A 13,389-nucleotide genomic window follows, 5' to 3' on the forward strand; every position below is an offset into this window, starting at 1 on the left:
CATCACCAGAACTCTCACATCACCAGTACTCTCACATCTTCAGTACTCTCACATGTTCAGTATTCTCATAACATCAGAACTCTTACATCAGAACTCTCACATCTTCAGTACTCTCACATCATCAGAACTCTCACATCTTCGGTACTCTCACATAATCAGAACTCTCACATCTTCAGAACTCTCATATAATGAGAACACTCACATCTTCAGTACTCTCACATCATCAGAACTCTCACATCTTCAGTACTCTCACATCATCAGAACTCTCACATCTTTGGTACTCTCACATAATCAGTACTCTCACATCTTCAGTACTCTGATATCTTCAGTACTCTCACATCTTCAGTACTATCACAACATCAGAACTCTCACATCTTCAGTACTCTCACATCTTCAATACTCTCACATCTTCAGTACTCTCACGTCTTCAGTACTCTCACAACATCAGAACTATAACATCTTCAGAACTCTCACATCTTCAGAACTCTCACATCATCAGAACTCTCACTTCTTCAGTTCTCTCACATATTCAGAACTCTCACATCTTCAGCACTCTCACATCATCAGAACTCTCACAACTTCAGTTCTCTCACATCATCAGAACTCTCAAATCTTCAGTACTCTTACATAATCAGAACTCTCACATCTTCAGTACTCTCACATCATCAGAACTCTCAAATCTTCAGTACTCTTACATAATCAGAACTCTCACATCTTCAGCGCACTCACATCATCAGAACTCTCACATCTTCAGTACTCTCACATCATCAGAACTCTCAAATATTCAGTTCTCTCAAATAATCAGAACTCTCACATCTTCAGTACTCTCGCATACTCAGTACTCTCACATTATAAGAACTCTCACATCTTTAGTACTCTCACATAGTCAAAACTCTCACATCTTCAATACTCCCACATCTTCAGCACTCTCACATCTTCAGTACAACATCAGAATTCTCACGTCTTCAGAACTTTCACATCTTCAGTTCTCTCTCCTCTTCAGTACTCTCACAACATCAGAACTCTCACATCTTCAGAACTCTCACATCTTCACTACTCTCACATCTTCACTACTCTCACATCTTTAGTACTGTCACATCTTGAGTACTCTCACGTCTTCAGTACTCTTACAAAATCAGAACTCTCACGTCTTCAGTACTCTCACATCTTCAGTACTCTCACAACATCAGAACTCTCACATCTTCAGTATTCTCACACCATCAGAACTCTCACATCTTCAGTACTCTCACATCTTCAGTACTCTCACATCTTCAGAACTCTAACATCTTCAGTAGTCTCACGTCTTCTGTACTCTCTCAATATCAGAACTCTCACATCTTAAGTACTCTCACATCATCAGACCTCTCACATCTTCAGTACTCTCACATATTCAGTACTCTCACATCTTCAGAACTCTCACATCTTCAGTCCTCTCATATCTTCAGTACTCTCACATCTTCAGCACTCTCACATCTTCAGAACTCTCACATCTTTAGAACTCTCACATCTTCAGTACTCTCATATCATCAGAACTTTCACATCTTCAGTGCTCTCTCATCTTCAGTACTCTCACAACATCAGAACTCTCACATCTTCAGTACTCTCACATCTTCAGTACTCTCATAACATTAGATCTCTTACAACATCGGAACTCTCACATGTTTAGTACTCTCACATCATCAGTACTCTCACATCTTCAGTACTCACATCTTCAGTACTCTCACATCTTCAGAACTCTAACATCTTCAGAACTCTCACATCATTAGAACTCTCACATCTTCAGCACCATCAAATTTTCAGTACTGTCAAATCTTCAGTACTCTCACATCTACAGTACTCTCATATATTCAGTACTCTCACAACATCAGAGCTCTCACATCTTCAGTACTCTCGCATCTTCAGTACTCTCACATCTTAAGAACTCACACATCTTCAGTACTCTCACAACATCAGAGCTCTCACATCTTCAGTACTCTCACATCTTCAGTACTCTCACATATTCAGTACTCTCACATCTTCAGAACTCTCAAATCTTCAGTCCTCTCATATCTTGAGTACTCTCACATCTTCAGTACTCTCACATCTTCAAAACTCTCACTTCTTTAGAGCTCTCACATCTTCAGTTCTCTAGCATCTTCAGTACTCTAGCATCTTCAGTGCTCTCTCATTTTCAGTACTCTCACATCAGAACTCTCATAAATTCAGTACTCTCTCATCATCAGAACTCTCACATCTTCAGTACTCTCACATCTTCAGTTCTCTCACATCTTCAGTACTCTCACATCTTCAATATAATCACAACATCAGAACTCTCACATCTTCAGTACTCTCACATCTTCAGTACTCTCATAACATCAGAACTCTTACAACATCAGAACTCTCACATCTTCAGTACTTTCACATCATCAGAACTCTCACATCTTCAGGCCTCTCACATCTTCAGAACTCTCACATCTTCATTACTCTCACATCATCAGAACTCTCACATCTTCAGTACTTTCACATCATCTGAACTCTCAAATCTTCAGTTCTCTCATAATCAGAACTGTCACATCTTCAGAACTCTCATATAATCAGAACACTCACATCTTTAGTAATCTCACATCAGTACTCTCACATCTTCAGTACTCTCACATCTTCTGTACTCTCACAACATCAGAACTCTCACATCTTCAGTTCTCTCACCTCTTCAGTACTCTCACATCTTCTGTACTCTCACAACATCAGAACTCTCACATCTTCAGTACTCTCACATCTTCAGTACTCTCACATCTTCAGTACTCTCACATCTTCAGAAATCTCACATCTTCAGAACTCTCACATCTTCAGAACTCTCACATCTTCAGCACTCTCACATCATCAGAACTCTCAAATCTTCAGTACTCTTACATAATCAGAACTCTCACATCTTCAAAAATCTCACATCATCAGAACTCTCACTTCTTCACTACTCTCACATCTTCATCACTCTCAAATCTTCAGGACTGTCAAATATTCAGTTCTCTCACTTAATCAGAACTCTCACATCTTCAGTACTCTCACATACTCAGTACTCTCACATTATCAGAACTCTCACATCTTTAGTACTCTCTCATCTTCAGTTCTCTAACAATATCAGAACTCTCACATCTTCAGTACTCTCACATCGTCAGAACTATGACATCTTAAGTACTCTCACATCTTCAGTACTCTTACATCTTCAGAACTCTCACATCTTCAATACTCCCACATCTTCAGCACTCTCACATCTTCAGTACAACATCAGAATTCTCACATCTTCAGAACTTTCACATCTTCAGTTCTCTCATCATCTTCAGTACTCTCACAACATCAGAACTCTAACATCTTCAGAACTCTCACATCTTCACTACTCTCACATCTTCAGTACTCTCACATTTTCAGTACTGTCACATCTTGGACACTCTCACGTCTTCAGTACTCTCACATCTTCAGTACTCTCACATCTTCAGCACTCTCACGTCGTCAGTACTCTCACATCTTCAGTACTCTCACAACATGAGAAGTCACCAATCCAGTATTCTCAGGAACACTAGAAAGTACACAGAGTAACCTACAAGAAGGTTACTATAAAAACTTGGCCCTTGTGATCTTTTTATCAAGAAACTACAATCAGAAACTACATAGTTTGTTAGGTACATGAAAGTCAAGTTCTTTTTTTTTTTAGTCGCATTGCTGTATGTACTCGGTAAGATGTTATTTAGCTGAGATACATCTCCTGGTCTGCACCTTGCTTGTGCATTGGGCACCTGATCTCCAGGGATCTAGAGTCTCCACTTACGACGCCCTGTACCTACTCAGTTGTATATTGACCTCCAGCTCTTGGGTCCCAACTAACTTTGATTAATTATTCAGGTTTGGTTTATGGCTTATTTAGCAAACATATCTTTGTTAAATTTCATGTAATGAATTAGATTTTGTTAACCTATAAACTTAAGAAGTTTATTGTTGCCTCTGGCTTATATTAACATCTAATTTCGCTTCTCATGTCATGATATCTTTTCCAATCTATTTTGTCTCTGTGTATCTTGTGAGTTCAGATTAAATCTTGTATAGTTCTTAGTTCGTCTAGTAATGTAAAATCTAGCTCTTTTAACCTGTCTTTGTATTTTGTTAGTCGTTTGTTTGAGACAAAGCTTGTAACTAACCTCCAAACTTTCTAATGTTTGAGACAAAGCTTGTAACTAACCTCCAAACTTTCTAATGTTTGAGACAAAGCTTGTAACTAACCTCCAAACTTTCTAATGTTTGAGACAAACTTGTAACTAACCTCCAAACTTTCTAATGTTTGAGACAAAGCTTGTAAATAACCTCCAAACTTTCTAATGTTTGAGACAAAGCTTGTAAATAACCTCCAAACTTTCTAATGTTTGAGACAAAGCTTGTAACTAACCTCCAAACTTTCTAATGTTTGAGACAAAGCTTGTAACTAACCTCCAAACTTTCTAATGTTTGAGACAAAGCTTGTAAATAACCTCCAAACTTTCTAATGTTTGAGACAAAGCTTGTAACTAACCTCCAAACTTTCTAATGTTTGAGACAAAGCTTGTAACTAACCTCCAAACTTTCTAATGTTTGAGACAAAGCTTGTAAATAACCTCCAAACTTTCTAATGTTTGAGACAAAGCTTGTAACTAACCTCCAAACTTTCTAATGTTTGAGACAAAGCTTGTAAATAACCTCCAAACTTTCTAATGTTTGAGACAAAGCTTGTAACTAACCTCCAAACTTTCTAATGTTTGAGACAAGCTTGTAAATAACCTCCAAACTTTCTAATGTTTGAGACAAAGCTTGTAACTAACCTCCAAACTTTCTAATGTTTGAGACAAAGCTTGTAACTAACCTCCAAACTTTCTAATGTTTGAGACAAAGCTTGTAACTAACCTCCAAACTTTCTAATGTTTGAGACAAAGCTTGTAAATAACCTCCAAACTTTCTAATGTTTGAGACAAAGCTTGTAACTAACCTCCAAACTTTCTAATGTTTGAGACAAAGCTTGTAAATAACCTCCAAACTTTCTAATGTTTGAGACAAAGTTTGTAACTAACCTCCAAACTTTCTAATGTTTGAGACAAAGCTTGTAACTAACCTCCAAACTTTCTAATGTTTGAGACAAAGCTTGTAACTAACCTCCAAACTTTCTAATGTTTGAGACAAAGCTTGTAAATAACCTCCAAACTTTCTAATGTTTGAGACAAAGCTTGTAACTAACCTCCAAACTTTCTAATATTTGAGACAAAGCTTGTAACTAACCTCCAAACTTTCTAATGTTTGAGACAAAGCTTGTAACTAACCTCCAAACTTTCTAATGTTTGAGACAAAGCTTGTAACTAACCTCCAAACTTTCTAATGTTTGAGACAAAGCTTGTAACTAACCTCCAAACTTTCTAATGTTTGAGACAAAGCTTGTAACTAACCTCCAAACTTTCTAATGTTTGAGACAAAGCTTGTAACTAACCTCCAAACTTTCTAATGTTTGAGACAAAGCTTGTAAATAACCTCCAAACTTTCTAATATTTGAGTCAAAGCTTGTAAATAACCTCCAAACTTTCTAATGTTTGAGACAAAGCTTGTAACTAACCTCCAAACTTTCTAATATTTGAGACAAAGCTTGTAACTAACCTCCAAACTTTCTAATGTTTGAGACAAAGCTTGTAACTAACCTTCAAACTTTCTAATGTTTGAGACAAAGCTTGTAAATAACCTCCAAACTTTCTAATGTTTGAGACAAAGCTTGTAACTAACCTCCAAACTTTCTAATGTTTGAGACAAAGCTTGTAACTAACCTCCAAACTTTCTAATGTTTGAGACAAAGCTTGTAAATAACCTCCAAACTTTCTAATGTTTGAGACAAAGCTTGTAAATAACCTCCAAACTTTCTAATGTTTGAGACAAAGCTTGTAACTAACCTCCAAACTTTCTAATATTTGAGACAAAGCTTGTAACTAACCTCCAAACTTTCTAATGTTTGAGACAAAGCTTGTAACTAACCTCCAAACTTTCTAATGTTTGAGACAAAGCTTGTAACTAACCTCCAAACTTTCTAATATTTGAGACAAAGCTTGTAACTAACCTCCAAACTTTCTAATGTTTGAGACAAAGCTTGTAACTAACCTCCAAACTTTCTAATGTTTGAGACAAAGCTTGTAACTAACCTCCAAACTTTCTAATGTTTGAGACAAAGCTTGTAAATAACCTCCAAACTTTCTAATGTTTGAGACAAAGCTTGTAACTAACCTCCAAACTTTCTAATATTTGAGACAAAGCTTGTAACTAACCTCCAAACTTTCTAATGTTTGAGACAAAGCTTGTAACTAACCTCCAAACTTTCTAATGTTTGAGACAAAGCTTGTAACTAACCTCCAAACTTTCTAATATTTGAGACAAAGCTTGTAACTAACCTCCAAACTTTCTAATGTTTGAGACAAAGCTTGTAACTAACCTCCAAACTTTCTAATGTTTGAGACAAAGCTTGTAAATAACCTCCAAACTTTCTAATGTTTGAGACAAAGCTTGTAACTAACCTCCAAACTTTCTAATGTTTGAGACAAAGCTTGTAACTAACCTCCAAACTTTCTAATGTTTGAGACAAAGCTTGTAACTAACCTCCAAACTTTCTAATATTTGAGACAAAGCTTGTAACTAACCTCCAAACTTTCTAATGTTTGAGACAAAGCTTGTAACTAACCTCCAAACTTTCTAATGTTTGAGACAAAGCTTGTAAATAACCTCCAAACTTTCTAATGTTTGAGACAAAGCTTGTAACTAACCTCCAAACTTTCTAATGTTTGAGATAAAGCTTGTAAATAACCTCCAAACTTTCTAATGTTTGAGACAAAGCTTGTAACTAACCTCCAAACTTTCTAATGTTTGAGACAAAGCTTGTAACTAACCTCCAAACTTTCTAATGTTTGAGACAAAGCTTGTAAATAACCTCCAAACTTTCTAATGTTTGAGACAAAGCTTGTAACTAACCTCCAAACTTTCTAATGTTTGAGACAAAGCTTGTAAATAACCTCCAAACTTTCTAATGTTTGAGACAAAGCTTGTAACTAACCTCCAAACTTTCTAATGTTTGAGACAAAGCTTGTAACTAACCTCCAAACTTTCTAATGTTTGAGATAAAGCTTGTAAATAACCTCCAAACTTTCTAATGTTTGAGATAAAGCTTGTAACTAACCTCCAAACTTTCTAATGTTTGAGACAAAGCTTGTAACTAACCTCCAAACTTTCTAATGTTTGAGATAAAGCTTGTAAATAACCTCCAAACTTTCTAATGTTTGAGACAAAGCTTGTAACTAACCTCCAAACTTTCTAATGTTTGAGACAAAGCTTGTAACTAACCTCCAAACTTTCTAATGTTTGAGACAAAGCTTGTAAATAACCTCCAAACTTTCTAATGTTTGAGACAAAGCTTGTAACTAACCTCCAAACTTTCTAATGTTTGAGACAAAGCTTGTAAATAACCTCCAAACTTTCTAATGTTTGAGACAAAGCTTGTAACTAACCTCCAAACTTTCTAATGTTTGAGACAAAGCTTGTAACTAACCTCCAAACTTTCTAATGTTTGAGATAAAGCTTGTAAATAACCTCCAAACTTTCTAATGTTTGAGACAAAGCTTGTAACTAACCTCCAAACTTTCTAATGTTTGAGACAAAGTTTGTAACTAACCTCCAAACTTTCTAATGTTTGAGACAAAGCTTGTAACTAACCTCCAAACTTTCTAATGTTTGAGACAAAGTTTGTAACTAACCTCCAAACTTTCTAATGTTTGAGACAAAGCTTGTAACTAACCTCCAAACTTTCTAATGTTTGAGATAAAGCTTGTAAATAACCTCCAAACTTTCTAATGTTTGAGACAAAGCTTGTAACTAACCTCCAAACTTTCTAATGTTTGAGACAAAGCTTGTAACTAACCTCCAAACTTTCTAATGTTTGTTTTTATGATTTAGGAGACGAGGGTTCCATGCTGGTTCTGTGTCCTCCTTCGCTGGGTTTATGAACACAGTGTTTACAATGGCTCCGTCCTCAACAAATGTTTGATGTGCGCTCAGGCAACACTTTTGGAGTTATGATTTTTCGAGTTTCCCTTTGTGTTCATGTTCACCACTACTGTAAGACCTACTACCAGTATAGGTAAGAAAGTTTTTCAAGAATAAATTGGACACATTTTATCAAGAAGTGCTTAATCAAGGAGGATGTGATGGCTATGTAAGCCTAAGGGGCAGCGAGACAGCATAGCCTGGTTGATCAGACATCAGGGATGACTGCCTTGAAACAGCTGGAAAGTTTCATAAACTCTCTAAACAGATCTCTAAAACTTTCATATTTTAGAGATAGATTTTTAGTAATTTTAGGAATATTATTTTCAGATAAAGCGCTAAAACAGTAGGAGCCACACAGCACAAGGGCGAAAAGAGACTTTGCAGAGACGGTTCATATTAAGACAACATTTGTATCTCTTAAGATGTTTATAAAGTTCCTCAGTGGTAAACATCTGAATAAATTTAGCAGTATCTCAGTAAATATTTTGTCTGTGAGGTATTATTTCTTCTGATTTAACAAGAGAAAGGGGACAGGAAACTCCAGTTCCCTGGACCACGATACCGTCACCACCCTTGAAAGTAGTACTCTTGGCAACATTAGAAAGTACGTCGAGTAACCAACGTTGTTGCAAAAACTTGTCTCTTGCAATTTTATTTTGCAAGAAACTACAATCTAAAACTATATAATTGGTCAGTTACATGAACGTCAACATTTTTGGTAGTATTGCTGTGTGTATTACCAAGGTGTGGTGGCAGATTGTGATAAAGCTCCTGGGCCTGTCCCTCACAGGTGCTCGGGGGCCCTAACCAATAGTAATCTGCAGTGTCTACTTTCGAAACTCTATATTCACTCAGTTGTATATCGAGCTCTAGCTCATGGGTAGGGCATTTTCACTTCGAATAACTGTTCTGGTTGAATTTATGCAATATTAAGATGTCTTATCTTCTTTTTAATTCATGTAACGAGTTGAACTTCACTGCCTTCCTTCCTTCCTTCCTTCCTTCCTTCCTTCCTTTCTTTCTTTCTTTCTTTCTTTCTTTCTTTCTTTCTTTCTTTCTTTCTTTCTTTCTTTTTTTCTTTCTTTCTTCCTTCCTTTCTTCTTTATATATTCAATTCTCTTTACCCTGAGATAAAGACTTTTTTTTTTGTCTCCTTGGCCTCGAATCTCAAGATAGTCTGTTGATATCATCTTTCTCCTGAGTATCTTACAGGCTTTGATCATGTCTCCTCAGTTTTTCCGCTTTTTATTTAGTAACGTTAAGTCTATCTCTCCTAATCAGTTTTTTATCTAAGTCTACAAAATTCTGAAATCAGTCTTCTAACAAACCTTCGGTTTTTCTCATCTTTCATTATAGTGGGGATCCTGAGCACATTATAGTGGGGATCCTGAACACATTATAGTAGGGATCCTGTGCACATTATAGTGGGGATCCTGAACACATTATAGTGGGGATCCTGAGCACATTATAGTGGGGATCCTGAACACATAGTGGGGATCCTGAACACATTATAGTGGGGATCCTGAACACATAGTGGGGATCCTGAACACATTATAGTGGGGATCCTGAACACATTATAGTGGGGATCCTGAACACATAGTGGGGATCCTGAGCACATTATAGTGGGAATCCTGAACACATAGTGGGGATCCTGAGCACATTATAGTGGGGATCCTGAACACATTATAGTGGGGATCCTGAACACATTATAGTGGGGATCCTGAGCACATTATAGTGGGGATCCTGAACACATTATAGTAGGGATCCTGTGCACATTATAGTGGGGATCCTGAACACATTATAGTGGGGATCCTGAGCACATTATAGTGGGGATCCTGAACACATAGTGGGGATCCTGAACACATTATAGTGGGGATCCTGAACACATAGTGGGGATCCTGAACACATTATAGTGGGGATCCTGAACACATTATAGTGGGGATCCTGAACACATAGTGGGGATCCTGAGCACATTATAGTGGGAATCCTGAACACATAGTGGGGATCCTGAACACATTATAGTGGGGATCCTGAACACATTATAGTGGGGATCCTGAACACATAGTGGGGATCCTGAACACATTATAGTGGGGATCCTGAACACATTATGGTGGGGATCCTGAACAAATAGTGGGGATCCTGAGCACATTACCAGGAGTTTACCTGGAGAGAGTTCCGGGGGTCAACGCCCCCGCGGCCCGGTCTGTGACCAGGCCTCCTTAGGTCAGTGTCCCAGGATGCGACCCACACCAGTCGACTAACACCCAGGTACCCATTTTACTGATGGGGAACATAGACAACAGGTGGAAAGAAACACGTCCAATGTTTCTACTCTGGATGGGAATCGAACCCAGGCCCTCACCGTGTGAAGCGAGAGCGTTAACCACCAGGCCACCACACATAGTGGGGATCCTGAACACATTATAGTGGGGATCCTGAACACATTATAGTGGGGATCCTGAACACATAGTGGGGATCCTGAACACATTATAGTGGGAATCCTGAACACATAGTGGGGATCCTGAACACATAGTGGGGATCCTGAGCACATTATAGTGGGGATCCTGAACACATAGTGGGGATCCTGAACACATTATAGTGGGAATCCTGAACACATAGTGGGGATCCTGAACACATAGTGGGGATCCTGAACACATAGTGGGGATCCTGAACACATTAGAGTGGGGATCCTGAGCACATTATAGTGGGGATCCTGAGCACATTATAGTGGGGATCCTGAACACATTATAGTGGGGATCCTGAACACATTATAGTGGGGATCCTGAACACATTATAGTGGGGATCCTGAACAATTATAGTGGGGATCCTGAACAGTTATAGTGGGGATCCTGAGCACATTATAGTGGGGATCCTGAACACTTTATAGTGGGGATCCTGAGCACATTATAGTGGGGATCCTGAACAATTATAGTGGGGATCCTGAGCACATTATAGTGGGGATCCTGAACACATAATAGTGGGGATCCTGAACAGTTATAGTGGGGATCCTGAGCACATTATAGTGGGGATCCTGAACACATTATAGTGGGGATCCTGAACACATTATAGTGGGGATCCTGAACACATTATAGTGGGGATCCTGAACACATAGTGGGGATCCTGAACACATTATAGTGGGGATCCTGAACACATTATAGTGGGGATCCTGAACAAATAGTGGGGATCCTGAGCACATTACCAGGAGTTTACCTGGAGAGAGTTCCGGGGGTCAACGCCCCCGCGGCCCGGTCTGTGACCAGGCCTCCTTAGGTCAGTGTCCCAGGATGCGACCCACACCAGTCGACTAACACCCAGGTACCCATTTTACTGATGGGGAACATAGACAACAGGTGGAAAGAAACACGTCCAATGTTTCTACTCTGGCTGGGAATCGAACCCAGGCCCTCACCGTGTGAAGCGAGAGCGTTAACCACCAGGCCACCACACATAGTGGGGATCCTGAACACATTATAGTGGGGATCCTGAACACATTATAGTGGGGATCCTGAACACATAGTGGGGATCCTGAACACATTATAGTGGGAATCCTGAACGCATAGTGGGGATCCTGAACACATAGTGGGGATCCTGAGCACATTATAGTGGGGATCCTGAACACATAGTGGGGATCCTGAACACATTATAGTGGGAATCCTGAACACATAGTGGGGATCCTGAACACATAGTGGGGATCCTGAACACATAGTGGGGATCCTGAGCACATTATAGTGGGGATCCTGAGCACATTATAGTGGGGATCCTGAACACATTATAGTGGGGATCCTGAGCACATTATAGTGGGGATCCTGAACACATTATAGTGGGGATCCTGAACACATTATAGTGGGGATCCTGAACACATTATAGTGGGGATCCTGAACAATTATAGTGGGGATCCTGAACAATTATAGTGGGGATCCTGAACACATTATAGTGGGGATCCTGAACACTTTATAGTGGGGATCCTGAGCACATTATAGTGGGGATCCTGAACAATTATAGTGGGGATCCTGAGCACATTATAGTGGGGATCCTGAACACATTATAGTGGGGATCCTGAACAATTATAGTGGGGATCCTGAACACATTATAGTGGGGATCCTGAACACATTATAGTGGGGATCCTGAACACATTATAGTGGGGATCCTGAACACATTATAGTGGGGATCCTGAGCACATTATAGTGGGGATCCTGAACACATTATAGTGGGGATCCTGAACACATTATAGTGGGGATCCTGAACACATTATAGTGGGGATCCTGAACAATTATAGTGGGGATCCTGAACAGTTATAGTGGGGATCCTGAGCACATTATAGTGGGGATCCTGAACACTTTATAGTGGGGATCCTGAGCACATTATAGTGGGGATCCTGAACAATTATAGTGGGGATCCTGAGCACATTATAGTGGGGATCCTGAACACATTATAGTGGGGATCCTGAACAGTTATAGTGGGGATCCTGAGCACATTATAGTGGGGATCCTGAGCACATTATAGTGGGGATCCTGAACACATTATAGTGGGGATCCTGAACACATTATAGTGGGGATCCTGAGCACATTATAGTGGGGATCCTGAACACATTATAGTGGGGATCCTGAACACATTATAGTGGGGATCCTGAACACATTATAGTGGGGATCCTGAACACATTATAGTGGGGATCCTGAACACATTATAGTGGGGATCCTGAACACATTATAGTGGGGATCCTGAACCCATTATAGTGGGGATCCTGAGCACATTATAGTGGGGATCCTGAACACATTATAGTGGGAATCCTGAACACATAGTGGGGATCCTGAACACATAGTGGGGATCCTGAACACATAGTGGGGATCCTGAGCACATTATAGTGGGGATCCTGAGCACATTATAGTGGGGATCCTGAGCACATTATAGTGGGGATCCTGAACACATTATAGTGGGGATCCTGAACACATTATAGTGGGGATCCTGAACACATTATAGTGGGGATCCTGAACAATTATAGTGGGGATCCTGAACAGTTATAGTGGGGATCCTGAGCACATTATAGTGGGGATCCTGAACACTTTATAGTGGGGATCCTGAGCACATTATAGTGGGGATCCTGAACAATTATAGTGGGGATCCTGAGCACATTATAGTGGGGATGCTGAACACATTATAGTGGGGATCCTGAACAGTTATAGTGGGGATCCTGAGCACATTATAGTGGGGATCCTGAGCACATTATAGTGGGGATCCTGAACACATTATAGTGGGGATCCTGAACACATTATAGTGGGGATCCTGAGCACATTATAGTGGGGATCCTGAACACATTATAGTGGGGAT

This window comes from Cherax quadricarinatus, chromosome 57 (genome assembly GCF_038502225.1).
Source record: "Cherax quadricarinatus isolate ZL_2023a chromosome 57, ASM3850222v1, whole genome shotgun sequence".
NCBI lineage: Eukaryota > Metazoa > Arthropoda > Malacostraca > Decapoda > Parastacidae > Cherax > Cherax quadricarinatus.